Genomic DNA, 23,854 nt, shown 5'->3' with positions numbered 1-23,854 from the left:
CGGGATAAGTATACATCCTTCCACAGTGTCTACAGCTGTGACCTCCAACTAAAAAGAAAAGTTAGAATTACATCACAGGATAAAGAACTGAATGATCATACATAATTCCATTGATGTACTTCAAAGCAATGAAATTTGTTTGAAAAAGTTCTCCATCGTTAAAACAACTGCATTGGTCACAATTTTAAAGCAAATATCAAATCACAGTAATGAACTGATGTTTAAAATATTCATGACTCTACACTAAAAGTAAAGTACTTTAAAAATGTTAAGATCATCATCAGGCACATCTTCCACTGTATAAATCTTTTGGATGGCTTTCTTAATGATCGTCTTAAAGAAGTTTTTTCAGAGCTTTACATTATATTTGATGGATTTTCTTTTAATGATGGATTTAGTTTTTTTGTCATTTACATCGTTGACCTTGGGTTTTGACGTTGACGAATTACCGATTGTTTTAGAAGAAACCTGTAAAAACGTTTGATTGAAATTCATCCAAAAAATGTGAAAATGTTTACTTAGCGCTCATCCTTTCCTTTTATCCATTTTCTAAAACATACCTGTTTATTTGCAAATTTCTTCATGACTTCAGTTTTAATGTTGTTTTAAAACTATAAGAAAGCAATTTCATTTTTAAAAAACTATACTTCTTACAGTCAAAATTGAAAATTACTAAAGAAATTCCCAGGGAACGACGTGTCCTACGCTTGCACGAAATCTTTTTAAAGCAAATTGTTGGAGATGTAATGTTTATCTCAAAAATAGTTTTTGTTCAAAATCGTAATGAACTTGTAACTTTGTTGATTTATACAACAGCAGAGAAAAACATGTCGATCATTTCATACGCTTCAGACGAAACTGAAACACCATTACCGTTGAAGCTGTTCTATCGTGTAAACGAGGTTTGTCAGATACTATCAAAAATGAAATCAAGATTAGCAGCCTCCACCATACAATTGTCTCTATGTGTGAAAAGAGATTTATTTCTCGTAACACAGGTGGCGCAAGCTCGATAATTTTTTTGGGGGGGGCAAATATTCATATATGCATGTCCTACCTTAGTAGCTTCTATTGAAATCAATTGTGGGTATGAATTAAACAAAAGAAACATACCAATATATAAATACCTTCTCCTTCAATTATCAATCTTGCCCCCCCCCCCCGCATAAATTGTCACACAATATGAGCTTTTATATATTTTTTTAGTACAGTGTTTGTTTTGCCGCCGCTTATGGACGGCGAACATAAGGGAACTAATAAGAGCCGCGGCGTTAAAACGAGCATTCACAGTAAATAAGCTGTGCATAGATGATGTCATAAAACCTTTAAAACTTCTAATGTATCATGTTTCTACATATTTGATTCCTTATAAATGATGGAGAATATCTAAAGGTTTCAATTATATTTCATAATCTGATATGTAGTGAAATCACTCAAATACAGTTAAAGTACATCATGTAAAAATTAAATGAAGATAACAACATTGAACTAATATAATTAAAAAGTAAAGTTCCATCGTTCAAATTAAATACGTTTCATCATTGCAACCTACTAATCCAGAGACGAAGCAACTTGAAATTGTCGATAAACTTTGTTTGATGTAGAAAGTTCCCAAATGTTTCAAGCTTTTAAACTTGAATTCAGACGTTTATTGCTCTTTAAAATCATACACACCAAGTGCCAAGTAAATATTCAACGTTCACCGTAGGTTTTGAATGTTTTGTATCACATTTCAAGTTTTGGCGGAAATATTGCGCATGCGTGGTAGGCCTAGTCTAGCAGCCGGGAATCCCCGTATCATGATCGGAGAACTCTCTTACATTTAAATGTCGTATTTACACACTCTTGCACTGTGTTTTTCAACATTTATTGAGTTGAATGACAATCAAGACTGTGTCATGATTAGTTAGTATGCAAGAAGAACGACACAAATTATCTCATACTTTATCATATTCAGGAGGAGGGAGGAGGTGTACTTGTTCTTGGTTTAATTTAATGACAGAGAGGATAGAGTTGAGCATTGAGTTGAGGACAAGGTCCGACTATCGCAAAAATTGCTTCGCGCTTTTTTTCGAATAAGTTCCTACCGACCCCGTTCCGATCGATCCCTCTTCTGATTTCTTCTCTCGCTTTTTACAATGCACATGATTGCGCCAATATTTTATTAATTTTAAAACTATAAACTAAAATCCTCGCATTCGTTCTCTTCCAAATCGGAAAGCGTCACAATATCACAACAACGATGACGCTGACTTTGATTGCCTTTCTGCTGGATACTTTCGTGGTTTTGCACCATTTGGGCGTCTAATCTTTTGCTATAGCCAATATTGAGAGCTTCCTCCGCATCGAATTGCAGCAGGCATCCTTTCTTCACCAATTCTTAGCTGAGCGTCGAGTCGTTGTGTACTCAAACGATTTCGCAGAGTTGTCTTAATTCTGTTCATTCGGCTAAATAAACGCTCCACCTTGGCATTCGTGAATGGTGTTATGAGCAACAATTCAATTATATGGTACATGCAATTTTTTGCATTATAACATTTTCCCAGATGCTTTGCGCATTACATATTTTTCTTTTTTCTGCTCCAACTATGTAGCTTTTGACGTGGCACTAGCAGAAATATTCAGTTATCCAACTGTATAATACGAAAGGAAAACGATGCATTTACTATTCAAACCTTCAAACGATTCCATTCTGAGACGACTTTGTCAATGTTGCATCCATTCTGAACAAGTAAAGCCTTAAAACTCCTCAGTCTTAAAATTGCCTGTCGCCATACCGCTTAAGTGCTTGTCCTCCTGGCCACATTGCAAAGTCCAATATGACTGGTGATTTTTAAACACCACACTTTCTCGGAACTCTTCAAATCTTCCTTGCACACTCCTAGACACTGCATTAATCATTTTTTCATAAGTTTTCGTTATTTTCTCCGGGACGCATTAAACCCTTTCAGCTTTATTTGGTAAGAAAATCTTCAGAAAAGCGAAAAGGCAATGTTACGATAAAGTATTACATTTACAAAACACTAATTATAACATTTAAAAGTACCTGCTTCATCTTCATCGTCTTCAAGTTCTTCCACTTGATGCTTGGTAATTTTTTGACGTTTTGTCAAAGGTTGGTGAGGTTCTACTGTGTAAAACATTTCAAGCGTACGTAAAGTCAGGGACTCATTCATCAATTACCGTCGTCGGACGTTGTGCTTCGCACTCCTTCAAAAACCGTAATAAGTTCGAGTCGTCCTGAACGCATTTATTGATCAATTTTAGTTTGACCATAGTCCACTAAATTCATTAATGCGCTTCACCGCTTTAACAGCGTGTCTTCCTTGGAATCCCAGGCTAAGAACCTAAAAATAAAAGTCACAACTCTTAATTTTGCACCAGATTATATATGCGTTGTGACGAGACAGCAAATCTGAACATTGAAGCGTTATACTAATTACCTTCAAAGGCGTCAAAATGTCAATGTATACTGTCATCAGCATAGGATACTTTGCATACGTCCATTTTGACAAAACCCTTCAGTTCTTCTTTTGCTGGCACCGAATCTGTTTGGGACAATGACTCAATGTGTAGCATGTATGCGCCATAATTGGCAACAAAGGTCTCCATGGCTTTCAACTTGTGGGTGATCCATCTCGTTCCAAAGGCTTTGGCTGGCTTTGCGCTCTTTCGAAAATCTCGCTGAATCCTTCAATTCGCGATAGCGCTTTGCCGACTTTTTGGTACAAGTAATACAATTTAGTCAGGAGCTCATCCACTTCGTCAAATTCTGATTAAATGAGTAATGTATATATTACGAACACATTATTCTGAAATTCAACATCTTAAACAAAGAAGTGTCTAACTGTTGTGACACCATACCTGTTCCTTTAAATGCGTCTTTAACAGCCAGTTCAAGGCGATGATTGAAGCAATGAATAGTAAGCAGCCATGGTGAGTCTTTGCGAAGTTTGGCTGCAAGTCCGTTTATGCTACCCAAATTTACCGAAGCTCCATCCACGTTTAGCGCTGCCAGTTGTCTTGGGAAATTGTTCATGTGAAACCGAAAAGCAATCCTGTATCATCTTCTGCCATCTGCACTTGTTGATGTAGGTGATTCAATTGCTAAAACTCATTTGAGGGATACCTGTCCATTGAAAAAATAAAATAACGCATCTAAAGACAAGAATCGAAATAATTCAGTTCGGTGTATTGCATTTACCTTCACTGCTTATAAAAGGAGATACAAACTTCCTGTTCAGAAACGCCTTTGTCAGTGCTGCCGTCGGTCAACAAAGAAAAATAGCGTGTTTTCTTCAATTCAGACATCAGCTTCTGCTTGGAGTCAGCAATTGAATCAGTGATGTTTGCCATAGCACGCTCTTTTCGGAATTTGAACTGCGAATCATTCCGTTCATTTCGTTTAACGTAATGATGCCCTCACTATCGCTATAGGGTCTTTCAGTGGCTAAAATAGTAGGCAGTGTTGAAACGAGTAATCATTACTTTCCTGTCAATCTCTGCCATTTTGATCAAACCTTCCATTGGAGATCGTTCAACAACTTGTGCGCCAAAGTTTCGCCCAAGGACTTCTGATCAAAAAGACGTTTTGCATGTTGATGTGCTTTACCTTGGACATGTTTTTTCAAGCTATCTAATTTGACAGATGTTGTCCCATCTATCCATGCTTGCGAAAAACCAGCTATTGAAGAAATTTGAGGAGAATTCCACACAGGCAGAACATTTTAACGCTTCTACTTTTTTCTTATCTGTACTAAGACTTTTGATCAATTTAACGTTTAAATCTCCCTCCCAATTTTCTACAGTCTTTTGCTTCGCCATCGTTAACGTATGCAGTGTGTATTAGTTTGTGACTTTGTCACTTTGCGTTTTCAGATTAAATTGAAAATGTTGTTTCATATTACAATTGATAGCGACGTTTTTAAAAGTTGCGACCATTTTAGGATAAATTCCTGTTAGTCACATTCCTGAGGCATGATGTAATAGCAACGCTTTGAAATTATGCAAATAGTGCAAGAAATTTGATCATTTGATATTTCGCAAAGCATAATAAAACACATCCATCACAGCAATATAAAAAGAGTGCTTTCAGTAAGCAAATTTACATTAAATAACAAGAAATGCGAATGAGCTTCGCAATTTTACGAAATTTGCTTCGCAATATTTCGCCAAATCGAAATCACTTCGCAATTTGCGATTTGCGAAAGCTAATTCGGACCTTGGAGGAAACTGTCAAATTGACCGATTCGTCGAGATTTCTAAATGTACATGACTTTCCATTAAAGCTATGAATTACATATGAGCATTGATACATTAAACAATGTATTGAGTTAACAAATGCTTGTTTAATTTGACCATTTGTCATTAAATTCAAATGAGATTTCATTTGATTTGTACGACTGAAAGATGAAGGCTGCAAATGGAAATTACTTGATTTCAACATATTTCAAATTTTGACAGTGAACTTGTTGTTGGTTTCTTTTGAAATATCATAAAAATTCATCTGCTTGACAGTAAAAGTTTGCATCTAGTTTTCATTGTGAAACATGCAGCTGACAAATTGCAGAAGAAACAAACGTTACAAAAATGCATTGCTGAAATGGCTAAAAATTGAAAAGATTTCATGGAAAGAAAACTTTACTAAAAGCACCTTGTAGGAGGGTGGTTATTTTATGACAGAGTCAGGAGGGGTGAATGCTTTAACAAAAAGCAATTTAGAGCAAGGATGGTTACTTCATAAGTTGAAGAAGGTAATACTCACCATTCATAAATGTGTTTTGAAACATAAACATATATCATGATTATCAGCATTTATCTTATCAACAAAATGATGTGAATATTTTCATTTTAGTTATGAAATATGTCCTTTGTAATCATTGGTTCCCTGTTGTTTGTCTTGTTCTCCAGTTCTCATGAATGACATGATCATTAAATGATTGGTGTTAACAGTTGCATCATAATTGGTTATTTTAAAAGTTAGCAAGGTATGAGTTAAAATGATGAATAAATTTGCACGAGGTAATAGCATGGTTTTTGTGCAATTTGGAAAAAACTTGTGCAAGTGAGTTTTAACTATCAAACAAACACATTAGTCTGAAAGAAGAACTTAGAAGTCCATGTTTTCAAAACGATGCAATTACTTATTATTAATATGCTTAAAAATGTCCCTCAATTTTGTTGATTGTTAGCTTCAGCACAAATACATTTTGAACCAAAAGTTCATGAAATCAATTGACTTATATTTTCAATTTGTTAGATATTTTTTGTTGCATCATTGCCTGGTTGCACATTGATGCACATAGCCAAAACATGGTACTTTTGAAAGTGTTCATAATTTTGGCAATGTCATGCAAATGCTGAATTGTACCAACCAAACAAAGAAAAATCTACTTAAAATTTACATTGAGTTATGGCAGGCACTGTTATTGCATTCTGTTACATTATTGTATATTTACAACTTGCAAATGTTTCATTTCATTGGTTTTATGACTTTATCATTGTTTTAGAAACCCATGAGGGTTTTAAAATATGACTAAATGATATTGACTCCTGGATGTATAAGCCAGAGGTTGATCCAAGAGAAATTTGTATAGGGCATGCTTTGGTTTAGATTTGATTTTGAAAGCAACTTTGAATTGTTGATTAAGATGGGTATGACCTACTGCAACTTTGATAGTAAATCCATCTCTACTTGTGTTTAGATAATGAGAGACAAAGTTGGTTTGATTGCTTAAAAAATGTGTCCAGCAAACCTTGTTTGTATCATATACAACCATCTTATCCAACTGTGTTTTGTCAGTTGTAAAGAGATTTTGATGCTATGCTGTACTTATGTAAGATATCATTTCGTATGCTACCTGTGGACACATACCATGTTTGACTGAGGATGTGGTCTTTCCTTGTTATGTATTTGCTGTGGTCTTTGGTTTTATATTACTGGCTGTTTGTGTTCTTGAAGAATGGAATGCCTGTATTTTTGTTACATTCTGACTAGTTCTACTCGATTAAAACATGATCATGATTTTAACATTTGAAATTTATCGTTGATCATTTGCAATTTTTGAACATTGATTTGTAAAACAAAGAGGAATTTATGTTTCAGTACCTGAGCTTTGATTACAAGTACATAATGACTTGTTGGTATTGTCCATGGCTGGTATTCTTGGGTTCTGAGAAATGTTAAAGTGTTATCACTAGTGATGCACCAATATACATATTTAGCGTTATAACAATTAGCAGATATTTAAATGCCGATATTGTGCCAATACCGATATTTTATGCCATTTTACGAAACTTAAGCATCATAAAGTATGCCAATTTGTGCTCACCATTGACTGTTCATTTCATAAAAATATAAAATTCAAAGCGGTTATTTACACTGCAGCCATATTTCACAACACAACCCAATTGTCAATGCAAATTGATATCATGTGGAACTAAAAAGTTTAAAGTAGTATTAATTTAACAAAATGACCCTACAAGTAGAATAAACATATGAATATATGAATCCCCTCCCAATTATCAATGTTCCTGCCAATGGTAGAGTATTTTGTTTGCCAATATTCTGTCAATGGTTGAGAAGTTATGTTTAATATTGAACTTCGTTACTTTTCCTGAATCGAATCTTTTATTGATAATAACGCGAATTTTTAATATTGCCGCTATCTTGCGTGACGTCATAAAATTTGCTCGTTCCAGGTTCTTGTAACGACGGACATGGTCCATCAAGAAGTGCTTTTGTCAACTTCAAACCGCCATAAAAAGGAAAGATATAAACGAAAAAATTCGCATATACTGGCCATCATACATAGATTCGATATAACCACAAAAATTTGCCTGGAGGTGCACTTTAAGTTTCAACATCAGATCACTCCTGATGAAGATACTAAACCTGGCAGATCCTCGAAGACACTAGATGGAGATAGATTCAACATCATCTCATGGAAGACACTACTAGATTGGAGTATATAAGGACTCAAGTTTTAACATCAGATCACCCATGATGAAGACACTAGACTGAGTATAATATGACTCAATTTAAACTGGAGTCTATGAAGACTCAAGATTTAATATCACAACCACCAGATATTGCTATATCGTTAAAATTCACCAACACTTTGCCTAGTTAAATTTGAAGTGAATTGGCCAAACAGAGTTTTTGACAAAGCGCTACTAACTGGAAGAGAGGTTGTAACAGATGAAGATGCTGAAAAGAAGGAGAAACAGAAAACGACACGGAAGGGGAAGTAGAGGCAGGGATAGTAGAGGCAGGGATAGCGTTGAAAGATCTGTAGATTGATCATTCATTTACTACTTGCCATAACTTTTCATCCCGGTTTGAAACAAGTTTCTGGCTGATTTTCCAATTGCACCACTGCTGGGAATAAAACCGCCGCCAGGAGTTGCAGCATAATCCCAGACGGTTGGACCTCCAGTGGTTGATGGGTGATAATACATTACCACCACATGATAACCGTGGTTCTGATGAAGAGTCTGAGCCTACCAAAAAAGTCCAATTCCGAAACCAATCAAATTATACATTGATATTTTAACATCTGCTCCAAATACCCTAAGATACATTAAAGAACACATATCTAACCCTTTTCATCAGCAGCATTTTCTCTTGTGTCGGTCGAATATTGTGGTATTGACACGGAAGAAGGCCTCTTTGGAATGAGCTGTCCACAGTTGGAACATCGCTTACATGCATTGCCCACCGCAGCAAGCAATTTACATATTTTCTTTCGAGAAGTTGTCTAAAAAAATTTTAGTCCTCTATAACACAGAAGTGCACCACCAATTTGGTAAAATTATTTCTTCTAGAAAATTACTGTACAAACCTTTCAGGCAATTGGATGTATTTATAGGAAGCATTAATGCATTTATACACGAATAATACAAAAAGTAACACTACAGATGTGAAGATACAAGACAAGCAGTAACAAGTTGTGTGATTCCTTTACTACGAAACTAATCATCGTAATAAAGTAAATGGTTTCAACCCGAATATCTTTATATGTTTAGATAGATCCAGGTCAGTAGAGTCCTGAGGACTGTTTTGTTGTTGTTGACTTACGTTTCGACAACCTTAACGGTAGTCATCTTCGAGTCAACCTTAGAAGGACTGAAGATGACTACTTCTAAGGTTGTCGAAACGTCAGGGTCAACAACAAAACAGTCCTTCTCATAACTCTACTGACCTGGACGATCTTACATCTTCAAACATGAAACTAATCACATTATTTACGTAACCTTTATGCAAGAAAACTGTGTATTTTTAATCCCAGTTTCACAAATGGTACAATTGTTCACACAATTTAAAACAAACAAAGCAACAATTCAAAAACACAGTTTTAATACACAGTGTACACTTCATAGACGTTTATATATTGTTACTTGCTACATGATAATGATGAGGGGTAGAATAGCACAAGAACATTAATTATATAGTGTCGTTGAGCCTTACCTAATAAACAGTATTCTGCATTGTACTAACTAATGTATATGTTTTCTTGTTGAGTTGTTGAACAAAGTAATTGCTTTTAATTTCTTAACTACAACAACAGGTCATCATTTCAATTTCCTTAGTTTTAACATAATTCTTAAATATCAGTTCTTTACTTTAAAAAATTAGATGCATATTTGAAAGAAAGCAATGGGATAGGGTATAAAAAACTGCTTATTTATAATCAGCTGACACTTAGAATTTGTATGATTCAGCAGTAGCTGATTCTCAAAACCTGAAAGTATATACAATAATACATACATATATATTGATGTTACTGCAAATTGCAAATCCTCCTTTTATACATAATCTTTAGATGAAAAGTCAATAAAATGAAATGTTCAAACATCAAGGAAACTACCATACTGTTTTACTTTGTTCTTTTGTGAAATTAATATGCTGATTACTTTCAAATAGAATGACTCACAGATGCATATTTTCCAAAATTGCAATCATGATTGTCTCGACAATGCAAATTGTTGAATGTGTACTATTCCATAAGTTCAGTTGTGCCTGAACGTGTTTTTTACAGTAAAATGCTTAATTCTATAAATGAATTGTTTCAAAGAAACCACTTGGGCACAAGTGAATGTATGAATAAATCAGCACCCCCTCATTAATGCCCAGGATGGCACTGATAACCATCAAATCAAATGTTAGCAGAGGTAGCATAGCATAACAAGCTTGCAAGTTTTACTCTTGCAATGTAAATTTCAAACCTTTATCAATATCCATTTCTTTTGAAATCTATTCTTTACACAGTGGATATGCCTACAATGAAAGTAATACAAAATCACTGGTGTATTCACCCATGTCTTAAGTCCAGTTATGTTAACTCCTATGTTCTCATTTACAGTTAAAACAATAGATCTCAATAGAAATGAAATAATGATGCTCTAAAACTTATGGAGCAGGATCACAACCTTACAAGCTGGGTATTCCACTTTTAGTCTCACTGCAAAATTAGGCATGTTGAAAGCATCAATGAAAGTTGGTGCATGTTGTTTATATTGCTGAGCTGTTTTGTGTTTCTGTATGTGAGCTCTAAGAACCTTACCAACAATGAAGCAAAAAATTAATGCATGTTTTAATCCAGAAGAAACAATTATTTTAAGAACTTAGCATGGCATAACAAGCACTCAAATGAATACCAGCCCCCAAACTATTGAGATTATATATCACTGATACACAATCATTATGACTCTAGGATGCTATAACACTTCTCATATTTCTTTGCATAAATATTTGATGAACCAAATTTTTGGGATACATCCACTATTCTGTATCATCTAAAGCTAGTACATCAAAACCTATAAAAATAATGTTTAAAATTAAAATATTGTAATTACTAATTAACAAACTTCACAAATAAAATGAGCTTAGATATCGAGAAAACATACTGAGGAACAGCAAGGTAACAATGCCAGTAGTCAACTATATAATTTTACATTGAACATGAAAATACCCTTCTTTTGATGGTAAATAGTTTACAGTTTAATTGCCAGATGGAAAGTCTTGTACACATTTACATATGTAATTGTTTATAATTTTGAATTGTCAAAGAAAATGTACAACATCAGATTGACATGTATTTTGCAGGTGATCACAGCAATATGATATTAGCTATCGTTAACTGAAATAACTTTCTTTTTCAAAATATAAGTCTTCTGGACAAATATAAGCTTGTGACGTATGAATCTGGTGATAGTAGGACGGTGGTGGATTATATACTGGTGAAATTTGTGAAGAGAGAAAACGAAGGACGTGCGCGACGCAGAGAAGAATGTGTGACCAGCACAAGCTGCTGGTCATGGACTGGAGAATTAGGAAGGTGCGCAGGAGAAGAGTAAAAGCGTAAAGCTTGCTTGGCGGAAGTTACGATCGAATGAAGGGAAGCAGTGTTTCCGTGACGAAATTGCGACATTGAATGTTGAGGGTGAGACGGTGGAGGAGCTGATGGACGTTTGGAGAAGGGTGTTTTAAAGGCAGCGAGAAGGTATAAAGGTAGAAACAAAGGCGGTGTAGTAGAATGAACAGGCAGGTGGGGAACAACGAAACAGTAAAGATTAAAAGCGAAGAAGTTGGTATTTAAAGGTGGAGAAAGTCGCGGACTGAAGCAGATAGGATCGATTACATCCGATTCAAAGCAGGGCTGTGCTGGAGGTTATACCCAGAAAGAGCTCTCGTAAAAAAATGCAGGAGAATGGACGAAAAGCGTTGTTTAGAACTTCTAGAAGGAGCAAGAAGGAGAGGAACGATATTTGGGTGCTCCCGGCGTGTTCACGATGGGGAGTTGAAGGTGTTATTGGAAATAGGTTAAAGTGTGGAGGGCGTACTGTGACCGCTTGAATGGGTTCTGCAGTCTGCGAAGGGGACAGCCAGCGATTGGGCCAAATGGAATAGTGACTGCTGATGAGTGCGGCTCTGCGCAAGATGAAGAAAGGAAGGCGACGGGACCTGAGTGAAGTGGGTAGCGAAATGTTGACAATGAACTATGCGGAGAGAGTTGTGTAATGTAGCGAACGAGGTTTTTGAGGGGCCTCAAAGATGCCGAGTACATGGAGAAAGGGTTCAGTGGTCCTGCCACAAAGGAAAAGGAGCAGCGACGGTATGTGGGAATTACAGGACTATTGCTGATGGAGCATGTGCTGGAAGATAGTAGGAGAGTGTTTGGAAAGTGGTTGAGGGTTCGGATGGGGGAAGATGGATGCACGGGAGAACATGGATGTGGTGGGTGGAAAGAAACAGAACGTGGTGGTAGATTTGGAGAAGGCGTTTGATAGAGTTCCGAGAAAGGTGACTGAGTACGGCGCTGGGCGTAAGAAAGGTGTGACAGAGAATATGGTTCGGGCAGTTATGACTTATGAAGGTGAGAGGCGGTGGTTACGGAGGAAGGTGCTGAATCTGGTGTTTTTGAGGTGCTGGTGTTCATCAAGGTTCAGTCTTGTTGCCAACTGTTTGCCGTGATGGATGTACTGACAGAGGAAGTGAGAAGAAAGAAGGATGCTGGTGTTTGTTGTATGCAGATGACATTGTCTTGGTGGCGGAGTCGAAGCAGAAAGTCATGGAATGGTACCGAGAATGGAAACGGCATGAAGCCGGCGGAATGGGGTGAGGAAAGAGATGGAAGGTGGAGGTGGAAGGGACAGTGGAGGAATGGAAAAGGAGTGGAATGGATAATGGAATGGTGGAAATGAAATGGTATTGACAGTATGGATAGGAAGGGACGTCGAAGTGGTAAAAGAGCCTGACAAACGTTGAACTGGGTGGACGTGGAGTTTGGAAGGTGCATCGGTTTAAATATTTGGGCGGATGGGAAGAATGATGGTGGAATGCGACAAGCGGTGAGGAACAGAGTTCAAGCAAATGGTGGTTTTAAGTTGTCGGGAATAAGAATGGAAAGTCGACTTCTGTTGGAAGAGAAGGGAGAATTGTATAAGGTATGTGTTAGAAGTGTTTTGGATATGGAGCAGAGGCAAGGAAAGCAGAGGATCCTGAGAAGATTATGTCGACGGAAAGGAGAATGCTTTAGATGATGTGGTGTAATGTTGATGGATAGGACTTATGAAGAGATTAGAGAAGAGTTGGTGGAGGTACGAGAATTGGCAAGCGCCAGCCAGGAGGTGGAATTTTATGTGGAAGGAGGGAAGGAAAAGAATCGTAGAACGTGCCTGAAGATGAATGGATGGAGTCCGCAAACGAGGTAGACTGGAGGGATGGATGGGGAATGGAAGGTATGGTATAATGAGATATGGCGAGAGATAGAGACGTGTGGCGTGGAAAAATTCATGGACCGGTCAACCCCCCTGGCGGGGATTAATACTGGCCGGTATATAAATGTTGTTTGTTTGTGTTTGTTAAGTCTTCTGGACAAACTTAAGTTACTTAGTATTTAAAACATTGTAATTCAGAAGCTTATTTGTTATTATACAATCAATATTCGCTCAAGGTTACCTTAACTTGTGGACTGTTTCTGTCAGTGGGTGTAGCTAACTAAGCTAATCATATCACTCATATGTGCATGCTATTGTTAGTTTTGTATAGTAATTTCTATCGGTAAAATAGTGTACTAGAGTTGATGTTTGCTCATTAAGATGCATTTATGACCAAAGAGAAATTGACAAGAATTTTATTTATCTTTTCAAAAAGCAAGCAAAGTATACGTCTTCTAAAAAGCTAATATAGCCTTCAATATATAAATTTAGCCACTGGATTGGCCTTATGTATTTCAGTATTTGTAATTTTATAACTTAAGTGTAATGTGTAAAATTACTTACCACTACCATTGTTTTCTTCCATTTCAGCAATAATGCGAACCACGCAACTTAATATTAAAGTTTAAATTGAATTTAAAAAATTCAATCAGAAGAGCATACACTTTACAATAAACGATTGAGGATATCCAAAACTTCGCGGATAGTGATTGCGGTAAATGATGGATTGCGTGGTTGCGACCAGGCAGGCAAGTCACCAGGCCTGTTTTTTGAATGGATGTCAACGAATTTTATAGAGTCAATTTGAGGCTATTTTCACAATTAGCGCAGAGTTAATTTAAGGAAGAGACTGGGTTGATGTTACTCGTATGTAATTTTGTATGTTACTCGTATGTACCGTATGTTACTCGTATGTACTCGTATGTTACTTCGTATGTACTCGTATGTACTCGTGTGGTGTTTTTAGTCACGATCGTAGCAAAAGGTGATTTGTTTTGAGAGAGAAATTTGGAGTTAAGTAGGTCGGAAGTCTGCAAGAGAAGTAAGTGTGTTTTGTTTGTTGTATTTATGTAGCAAAGGCCATTATTTTTGTGAAGACAATTAGTTGATTTGTCTGTTGTGTTTTCTCAGGAATTTTACTTTTTCTTAAATGTTTTCAGTTACACTTCATTGTTTAGATATATTTTTATTTAAACAATCTAAAAAGGAATAAGTTTAACCTAATTTTTAACCCGATTTTCGATTCAAATCGGAAAATTTTGAAATTTCGTGTTGTTGACTTGCGATGTATAATTGATAGTAATGACTGAATGACGGAAATCAGTTGATGTGAGATAAAGTGATCTCTTGTGATATTGATTGTTGAAATTGATTGATTATGAATATTAGCCGAATCTCTGTAGAAATATAAAATGAACTCTAACGAAAAGTGTGTAGTAGATAGAACAACTTTCATGTTATCAAGCGCAGAGAACTATGTACTAATTTGTTATTGGGCATTACACATAATGGTAAATGTCTTAAAAAAAAATCTTTTAAAGTGAGTAATAATATACGTTTGCTGTTTCCGGTTGAACAATAGAAAATTATCACAAATAACTGAAAATTTACTATGGAATTTTTTGAGATTGGTTTACTTTTGTTTTATTATTTCGAGTCTTAATTTCTTGACCTACATGCAGTAATGTAATTTTTATTCACCGAGAATTATACCCACACAATTACATATTAAACGAAGGAATACAATTTCTGCATGTGTCGAATACAATTTGCCTGTTTCACTCACAACAAAGTCTGGAACGAGATAAAGCGAAGGTAATAATTGCATTGAACGCCAGCAAAATTTGACGTTTGAAATCCACGATCAAATTTTGCATTTTGGTCTAATAAAATTGCTTATTGTATTCGTTCAACACATGCAAAATTCGACGTTTGAAACAGCCTAAGTTACACCCACAAAAATGACAAGTTTGACAGCTGATGACAATCATTTATATTGGATATGCAATGCTTTTGGCTTCGTTAACGGTGCCTGTGCAAGTGGGCGGTCGTCGTAAGCGTAGTGTGATAATTAAATTAAAGAAGCAAGCAAACTCACCGCAATTTTCTTCAGGCGAGAAGGTTTGATGCTTTTTTTATATGAGTCATGTGAGACGCAAAACATGACAGAAATCCATTGTTTAATTTACTTTGATTGAAGAAAAATAGTCTCGATTAGCAGCATGTTGTCGTCCAAGTAAAACCACGAATCTTTAATTTTAATGGAAAGCGTTGAGAAACTTTTTATGTTTGTTTATTTATGTATGTATGACAGGAAAAATGAATAGCAGCTTTGCAGCAAAACGTGTAACTTGGTGAGATAATGGCTTCCACATGTCTCATTTTGCTTACTTTGAACATAACATTTTTTATATTTAGTTTGATGAACTTCTAACAAGCAATGGGGCAGAAACAGGTACCGTTTTCAAACTGTGAATTTGTTAATGGAAAGTACAGGTTTTCTTATGCGCCTTGAAGTGTCAAATTATTATTATGGTTTGCCTGATGAGATGAAGACAAGGAAGAGCTTTGCTGAAAACGTGAAAGTAAATTTGGAATGTGATATATATGACGTCGGATATTTCGTTTTGTTTTTTTGCAAACATAACTCTATATTTATAGGCAATGTTACAATTCGTTCGTTGAAGTTTAGTGAAGAAGCCATTATCGATGAAGTTAAAAGCGATATGGTAAGTTTATGTCATGTTTCTATATCTTTAGATAATTCTTGCCTGATGTTTTAATCAATCGTATTTTAGCAGACAGATATAATCAACAACAACTCGATTTTCACGTTTGCCAGAGTCAGGAATACTTTTAAAAAAGGTATTGTGATGAAAATCATCTCGTAAAAATCTATTGTATTTAATTATTGGTGGAAGATTTTCTTCGACATTTCTACCAGGTGCTGTTTCAGTTCATTGAAAGTTCCGTTTATCTGAAATATTTGAAAGAAACCATTTGAAATATGGACAAGGAGAAATACTCTGAGGCGCCTTGCGCGTTTCGCATCAATGTTCATTCAATTGCTTCAAGGTAGTAAGAATAATCGCGATTATTTAAGCGTCAATAAACTGATTTATAGAGTAATAATATGTAATTAAAAGAAGAAATTCTCGTTGTAGTTTTGTCACAGCCACAAACGAAGAATGTTTACGAAGCTCAAAGCCACATGTTGTAAGTACTTTGTTCATTACTCATTTATTAGCGGAAAGCTAAGCTGTTATGAATAACGCAACTTAAATGATGCTTTATAATAACGAGAAAAATATAAATTTTTAACTGAAACTGAATGTGATCTTTAGAAAAGTGTAAAGATGTTTATAGATTTCATCATTGAATGCGCTTTCATGGCTTAAAATATAATCTGAAACTGGTTTCAAACACATTCTTTTTCTTTAAAAGATTGTTGAGCAGTAAAAGAAAATATATGGTTTACACTGATTGAGAAAGAAGATCTGTAAGGCTGCCAATAACATGCGGTTTCTCTCTTGCATAAAAAGAAATGAACAACTACAATTTTACAAGTTTCGTTTTCACACACGGTTTTTATTGTGAAATATTCTGTCTAATTCGAAATGTTGTCCATCTACAAGAAAATTCTCGGTAAAAGAGACTAAACACACATCAATGCTTTACAAAAAGTCAACTTGCAAGATTAAAGGAAAGCCGTTGTTGGGGCGTGGTACGGATTGAAAATTTTCAATTTTATATGATGAATTTAAACTTGTGCAATGAATATGAATGAATTTGATTGATGTTTTGCAATAAATTTAAATTGACGTTGCACTTTTGCAGCAACCTTACGGTGGCTATTTCTTTCTTTATATGACGTGTTTTCTAATAAAGTGATAAGTGTCGTCGTCGTCTGTACAATTCGCATTGTATGTTTGTAAAATAAAGTAAGTTTGGACTGTGATTTCAAAGTATACTGTGAATTTGATGATTTATGCAAAGTATTGGTGGTTTTCTTGTGACAATTATGATTGTTTGATTGTTTGTCTCATTTCTCGTTTTGCTTCCTTTGCAAAATAACTTTTTATATTTAGGCAATGTTACACTTCGTTCGTTGAAGTTTGGTGAAGAAGCCATTATCTTTAAAGTTGAAAGCGATGTGGTGGTAAGTTTATGTTATATAATCTTTAGATAATTCTTGGCTTGATGTTTTTTCAATCGTATTTAGCGGATATAATCAACAACAACTTGATTTTCACGTTTGCCAGAGTCAGGAATACTTTAAAAAGGTATTGTGATGAAAATCATCTCGTAAAATCTATTATATTTAATTATTGGTGGAAGATTTTCTTCGACATTTCCGACATTTATTCAAAACCATTTGAAATATGCAACAATGGACAGATACTCAGCGGCCTCTTGCTCCATCCTCAAAAAATACATTTATAGAGCAATATACATTAAAAGAAGAAATTCTCGTTTTAGTTTTGACACCGCCATACATGAAGAATAATGTTTACGAAGCGCAAAGCCACATGATGTAAGTAGTTTGCTCATTATTACTTATTTATTAGCAGAAAGCCAAACATTTACACAATGCTTTATATTTACGAAAGAAATTTGTATTTTGAAACTGAAACTGAATGTGATCTTGTGAAAAGTGTAAAGATGTTTATAGATGGTCACAAAGATTTCATCATGAAACGCGGCTTTCATGACTTTAATTAAAACTAGTGTTTTCGGCACACATTCTTTTAACCACACATCATTCCTTTACAAAAAAGTCAACTTGACAATGGAGGAAAGCCGTTGTTGGGGCGTGGCAAGGATTGAAAATTTTGAATTTTATATGATGAATTAATGAATATGAATGATTTGCCGTTTTGCCATGTTTTTTTTGTAATAAAGCGAAAAGTGTCGTTCGTCGTGTGTACATGTCGCATTGTATGTATGAAATGTTAATTTTTTCTGTTTTTGAACTATAAACAGCAAAACGAAGGCTTTTAAGAATATGTTGTCTTGTAATAAAAATACACACACTTTGAAACAGTTACTGTTGTTGTTGGTCATTAATTGATTGTTAATAATGAAACATATCATTTAATACTATTTCGCTTTTTAATTCCTGTTATTTTGATTATTGTTTCAGGTGACAAGCTGATGAAAAAGCTTGAGTATCTGTTCAAGGATTATCGACGGTGGGAATAATTATTAAAATGTTTTTTTTTCTCATTCCTTTTTTTTTTGCTTTAGATGATCATCGTGTGGTACAAGGCCTGCTCCTTTTCCCTCCCTTTAGCTAGGTGCGCTGAGAGAAGGTCCCTGACAAAGGACGGGTTGCGTGTTCTTCGGAGCTCGCTTTAACGTAACGTGGTCATGTCGGACTAGAGCGCCCCATTAGGCTCCCGCAATGAAATTTTCTGATAAAGATACATTCTTAGATAATTAAGTCAAGCAGTTAAGTTAAGAAAAGTTCCTTTGTTTGTCTGAGGGAGCAAAATAAAAGGGTCTATGTTATTGTGTGTAGTTGGTGTCATTGTAAGGTTTAAGCTGGTGAGTTTACTAATGTTTGGATAAGGTTTGACGAGGAACCACCTTAGCCTTGAAGGTCAATACGGGGACATGTATCTTTGCCAAGACGTCAACAAATCCATTAAGCCCACTTCCATCTCAGCAACAATGGAAGAAACTTGCGTTGCTGAGGTAAGTTTGCTTGTTTGCAGTTCTGTATTAATTATCGTTAATTGTATGTTGTTTTTTCAGCTCTGCTGGCTGGGTGGCGTCACCGCACATTGACCCAGCTACCCAATGACTTCCTGAATTTTCATTATGTGAAAACTAAAAAAGAATGATTGTGCATGCATGAAGGAGTATTGGTACCAACCAAGTAAGGAGCATTACAACTTGTTACTACTTGTACCAAAATGACAAAAAGATTTATTAACAATTGTGATTTTTCTGAACAATGATGAAAGTGCATGTCAACTTCTTTAACAGAAGGGGAGTTAAAAGCGGTCAAATTGCAACTAAGCATTTGTGGGGAGTGCTTAGTTAACAATTTCAATTTCTGATTTTGCCATTGTATGTATTATTTTGTTTTGCTTGTGAGTAAGTAACAAATTGTAATACTCAAGGTTAGGTAGGAAATTCTTCATTGACAAAGAAAAATTCTCAACAATGTTAAAAAATTTAATGTTAAAATTTTTGATTACATATTTCGACAATGTTTCACTTCTGACCATATAATTCCAAAATGTTTCATTTTTTAACACATGTTTCGAAAGTATATCATAAAAAACATAAGGCGCATGCGGGGCCACGACGAGCGGGGGAGGTGGTACTGTCACACGCCGGACTATGGATATACCTCTCTCTCGATCCCGATCTTAGTTAGGTTACGGAATAGGCTCCTTATCGTGCAGGCCGAGAAGATAGAGAAGAATAAAAGGGAAGTTGTTATTTCTGTATTTCAATTATATGACTGTTTTGATTTCTTCCTAATTGTATTTTGTCTCTTTAAGCACTTTTTGTTTAAGCTCATGCAAAATGAAGAAGGTGATGGATTTCGTTTGTGTGTGGACTCCCATAAAAGAAAGAAGAACATGCTGCAATAAATGAAAGTAGTTGTAACGTCAAAACTGGTTTGTTGTTGTAATTGTTTATATGAGTTTATTTACATTCATGAATAATATACTTGAGATGATATTTCTTTTTCTGTGCTTAATCATTTCAGATATGAAAGCAACTAAAGCTGTGATGCAAATCAATAGTGGAGCTAAATGACAATGAGGGGTAAATTACTCTGACAAAAGCGTACAAAGATTTCTTAGTTTGTTGTAATATTATGGAAAATTTCCAGAGAATTTATTTCAGTGATATTTTTTTCGTGTAGAAATTATTAGCAGCTTATGTACTGTTTGAAGAAAGAATTATTTCATTTCAACATGTTTTTTAAAAACATTTCTAACTTTTGAAAAATTCCCAGGAATTTTTATAAATTGGTCCGAAAATATGTGTTTTATGACTGTAATGTTTGTTGAATTTTTGGTGATTTTCACCAAAAGTACGATAATCTGGAGTAATTTACCCCGCGTTGATGACAAGAAGCAAATGGACTAAAATACAGTGAATTCGTTTCATCTGTATTTTAGTCAATTTGAGTTTGAAAAATCTGTCAACATCTCAGCAGTTGGACTAAATTACTATTTCAATGAAATGTTGATGTTATTGGGGAAGAAACTGGGCTAAGTCTTAAGAGATTATGGACTATAGATGAAAAACAGAATTGGTATGTTTTGTTATTGTCTCTTCAGATGTTTTTTTTTAAGTACGACAGTCGCTGCCATGATTGACGTTTTTCGCTTCTTGGTTATGTTTTTGATGCCTGTTTTTTGAGAAAAGAAGAATTTCTTCCGAAGTGTTTTATGCGATTTTAAACCAAGAATTGAACTTCTGTTTAAGTTTCCCTCGCACAGGTTATTGAAGCGTTGTTGCGAATGGTTTTAATTCGCAGATATTGCTTTTGAGATGACTCATCGTCAAAGATTGTAAGCAGTGGAGTTCAATGTAATGAACATTGGTGCGCTACAAATGCAAAAGAAGTGTGTTAAAAAGAAGTAAAATCAATGGACTCTGGCTGCAAATGGAGTAATTGGGAAAAAATTGCACGTTATGTCAGCAGATAATGGACAACAAACATGGTATGTTTTGTTAATTGATATGCGTTTAACGGCACACTCGTTTGAGATGATTTTAAAATTCTGCGTCGATTTTTGCTGCTTCGTTATATTTTCCATCTAAAATTTCGTTGCAGTTTTTGCCTTACGATGCTTGTTTTTGATGACAATGCGGCTTCTGCGGAACTCTTCAAACCATGAGTTGACTTTGTTGTGTCAATTATTGAAGCGTTGTGTTGTAAATGGTTGTAATTTGCAGATATTGCTTTTGAGATGACTCATCTTCAAAGATTATACATTCTTTTAGTAACATTCTTTTTTGCCATAATTTGAAAACCGACGATGAGCAATTTGTTGTATATGTTACAACCCAATTTAAACATGAAAAATCTTCATTTTTTTTACTTCATCAAAATGAAATATGTTTTTGTGTTTAAAATCTATTGGAAACACATTCTATTTTCAGATGGCGATACAAGTGAAATTGAAGTGAAACGATGATAATAATGCTGTTAATGGTAATTGTTCAAGGAAAACCAGCCCAGAATTGATGTTCAGTGAATTTGCTTATGGTAATATAGTTAAGATTATAGTTTGGCTCCACTATAAGTATAATTGTCAATCTAAATAAAGTTGGAAGTTCCCCTTCCTTCCTACTTTATTTAGATGAAGTTTAAGTTAAATGCTTTGTCTGTCAAAATTGCCCCACACAATTTTGATAGATAAATGCGATAAAATAATATTGTAAATTGTCTTTTGTCAATAGTTTAAAGTAATTATAATATCTGTAATGATCATAATGAACCCGAATATGTTTGAAGTAATATGAATAATTTAAATATTTACTGAATAATTTGTATAATTTGATGAATATGGTGACCTATAATATCTGCAGTATAAAGTAAGTCAAGGGGGGCCGAAGACAGTACAGGGAAAGCAGTAAGTCAGGGGGGCGAAGGCAGTACAGGGAAAGCGGCAAGCAAGGAAGGGGTTTGAACATTGAGTTCATAAAAAGGTCAGGGTTTGAAGCATTAATAAACGTAAGTCGGGGATGAAATGGATGTCAAATAAATAGATGGCGGCCATCTTGTTGTGACTACATTTGATAATGGCTCGGTAGGTGTAATTTGAGGCTGAATTGCGTTGATATTATGAAAAATTCGCAATATTACTTCAGTCGTGAAGTGTGAGGACGGATTAAAAAGTGTGCATCTGAGAGTTATAAGCAGAAGCGAAACTATGATTTAAAATGACTACGACGAGAGGAGAAAAGGTAACGCCGCCATGTTTCACATTGTTTCTTTCAGTTGTTTGCTTTGTTTACACCTGACAGAAAAAGTCGTCGGTGTGTGTTTGTTAGTAAATAAAACAAGTGAAAGTTTCAATGAACATATTTCACAGGTTTATAGGGGAATGACTTCACATTTTATTCATTTCATTTGTTGAACTTCATGAAGACTAAATATATAAGTAATATATTATTAATATTGAAATGATACTCGTTGATTGAAATCAGGAGGAGAAAACATTTGAAAGCATGGTGAATGGTAAATGAAATGGCGCGCAAATCACTAACTACCGTGAAAAGGCACCACATTCCAATAAAATTTATTTAAAATGATAAATTGAAAAATCGTCTTTAAAACACGTTTTCCATCAAAAACAACAGTAAAAAAAAATTCTTAACTGTTTATTATTATTTTACTGTCGTTAACCATCACAAAAAAATGTATAAAAGTCAAGAAATTGAAGAAAACACTAAGATTTATATTACATTTCTCTTAATTAGCAGCCTATAATTTAAAACTGCACGGTAGAATTTTTTGAAACTTGGCCAGAATATATAGATAAATGTTGTAGAAAATCATCAACAAAGTCGGATGACGAATACGCTTTAATATGATCTTTAATAATTAACTATAGAGCTATTTGTCGAGAGTGGTGCCAACTTCACAGTTTATACCAGAGTACATTCTCAAGGAGTATTATTCCTTTTAAATTTTGTGCTTCCAGATTTTGGATATATTTTAGACAATATGAATATCTATAATATGGCCAAGTTTAAAAATTCTACTTTGTAGTTTTTTCTGTTCTGTTAGGAATGAAAGAGGATGGATGAAAGAGGAAGAAAATCAAGGCAGGATTTGTTAGTTTTCTTCCCAAGTATTTATTGGCTTTAAATTAGAACAGTTTTGTCTCAATAAGAGTCAGACTTCCCTATAAAGTATCCCAGTTTCGTCTCAACAAGACACAAACCTCTCAATTAAGCATCCCTGTTTAAGCACAGCAAGAATAGAATAAAATCTTACACTAAAAGGGTAACCTAAGGGTAACACTTAAATCTTTCAACTTCATCATTTTCTATTTAAATAAATGTTTTTTAGGAATGAAAGAGGATGGAAAAGAGAAGAAAACAAGGCAGGATTGTTATTTTTTCCTGAAATATTTATTGGCTTTAAATTAGAACTGTTTTGTCTCAATGAAAGTCAGACTTCCCAAAAGCATCCCTGTTTAATCTCTGCAAGATTGGATTATCCCAACTTTACATCCCTCCATCCCTTGAAGATTTATTTCCCACCTACAAACATCACGCTGCCCTTACTTGATTTTTATCCCTAATACCCATGTTCTGTGTCTTTAACTAACACTTAAATCTTTCGAACTTGATCATTTTCATTTAAATAAATGTTTCTTTTTAGGAATGAAAGAGGATGGATGAAAGAGGAAGAAAATCAAGGCAGGAATTGTTAGTTTTTTTCCCTAAATAGTTATTGGCTTAAAATTAGAACAGTTGTGTCTCAATAAGAGTCGGACTTCCCATAAGCATCCCTGTTTCATCTCCCATGGAGTATCCCAACTTTACATCCCTGTTTCATCTCCTTGAGATTTAATTATCCCTAGTAATCATCCCTCAAGCCTTACTATGGTTAATTTTCCTACCAATGTTCTGTAATCTCTTAACT

The 23,854-nt window shown here is 35.0% G+C and overlaps 4 long non-coding RNA genes across 5 annotated transcripts; 3 read left to right on the top strand and 1 right to left on the bottom strand.

Moving 5' to 3' along the window:
• Positions 1 to 406: 406 nt before the first annotated feature.
• On the bottom strand, positions 407 to 592 carry LOC124459362. Its single transcript, XR_006953584.1, has 2 exons — positions 561 to 592; positions 407 to 468 (listed from the first exon to the last, which is right to left on the bottom strand). It is a non-coding gene; the product is annotated as an uncharacterized LOC124459362 (long non-coding RNA).
• Positions 593 to 15,796: 15,204 nt separating this feature from the next.
• On the top strand, positions 15,797 to 19,033 carry LOC124459334. 2 transcript variants are annotated; one of them, XR_006953569.1, is made up of 7 exons: positions 15,797 to 15,806; positions 15,883 to 15,950; positions 16,020 to 16,086; positions 17,701 to 17,755; positions 18,365 to 18,413; positions 18,469 to 18,918; positions 18,979 to 19,033. It is a non-coding gene; the product is annotated as an uncharacterized LOC124459334 (long non-coding RNA). The 2 variants fall into 2 exon arrangements; XR_006953570.1 differs by lacking the exon at positions 18,365 to 18,413.
• A 1,358-nt stretch (positions 19,034 to 20,391) lies between these two features.
• On the top strand, positions 20,392 to 21,773 carry LOC124459338. The gene is made up of 3 exons (XR_006953572.1): positions 20,392 to 20,503; positions 20,729 to 20,915; positions 21,358 to 21,773. It is a non-coding gene; the product is annotated as an uncharacterized LOC124459338 (long non-coding RNA).
• Positions 21,774 to 22,980: 1,207 nt separating this feature from the next.
• On the top strand, positions 22,981 to 23,638 carry LOC124459353. Its single transcript, XR_006953579.1, has 2 exons — positions 22,981 to 23,037; positions 23,591 to 23,638. It is a non-coding gene; the product is annotated as an uncharacterized LOC124459353 (long non-coding RNA).
• Positions 23,639 to 23,854: the final 216 nt, after the last annotated feature.

Source organism: Xenia sp. Carnegie-2017, unplaced genomic scaffold (assembly GCF_021976095.1).
Source record: "Xenia sp. Carnegie-2017 unplaced genomic scaffold, XeniaSp_v1 HiC_scaffold_8, whole genome shotgun sequence".
NCBI lineage: Eukaryota > Metazoa > Cnidaria > Anthozoa > Malacalcyonacea > Xeniidae > Xenia > Xenia sp. Carnegie-2017.
This window is presented reverse-complemented; position numbering and strand designations above follow the sequence as displayed.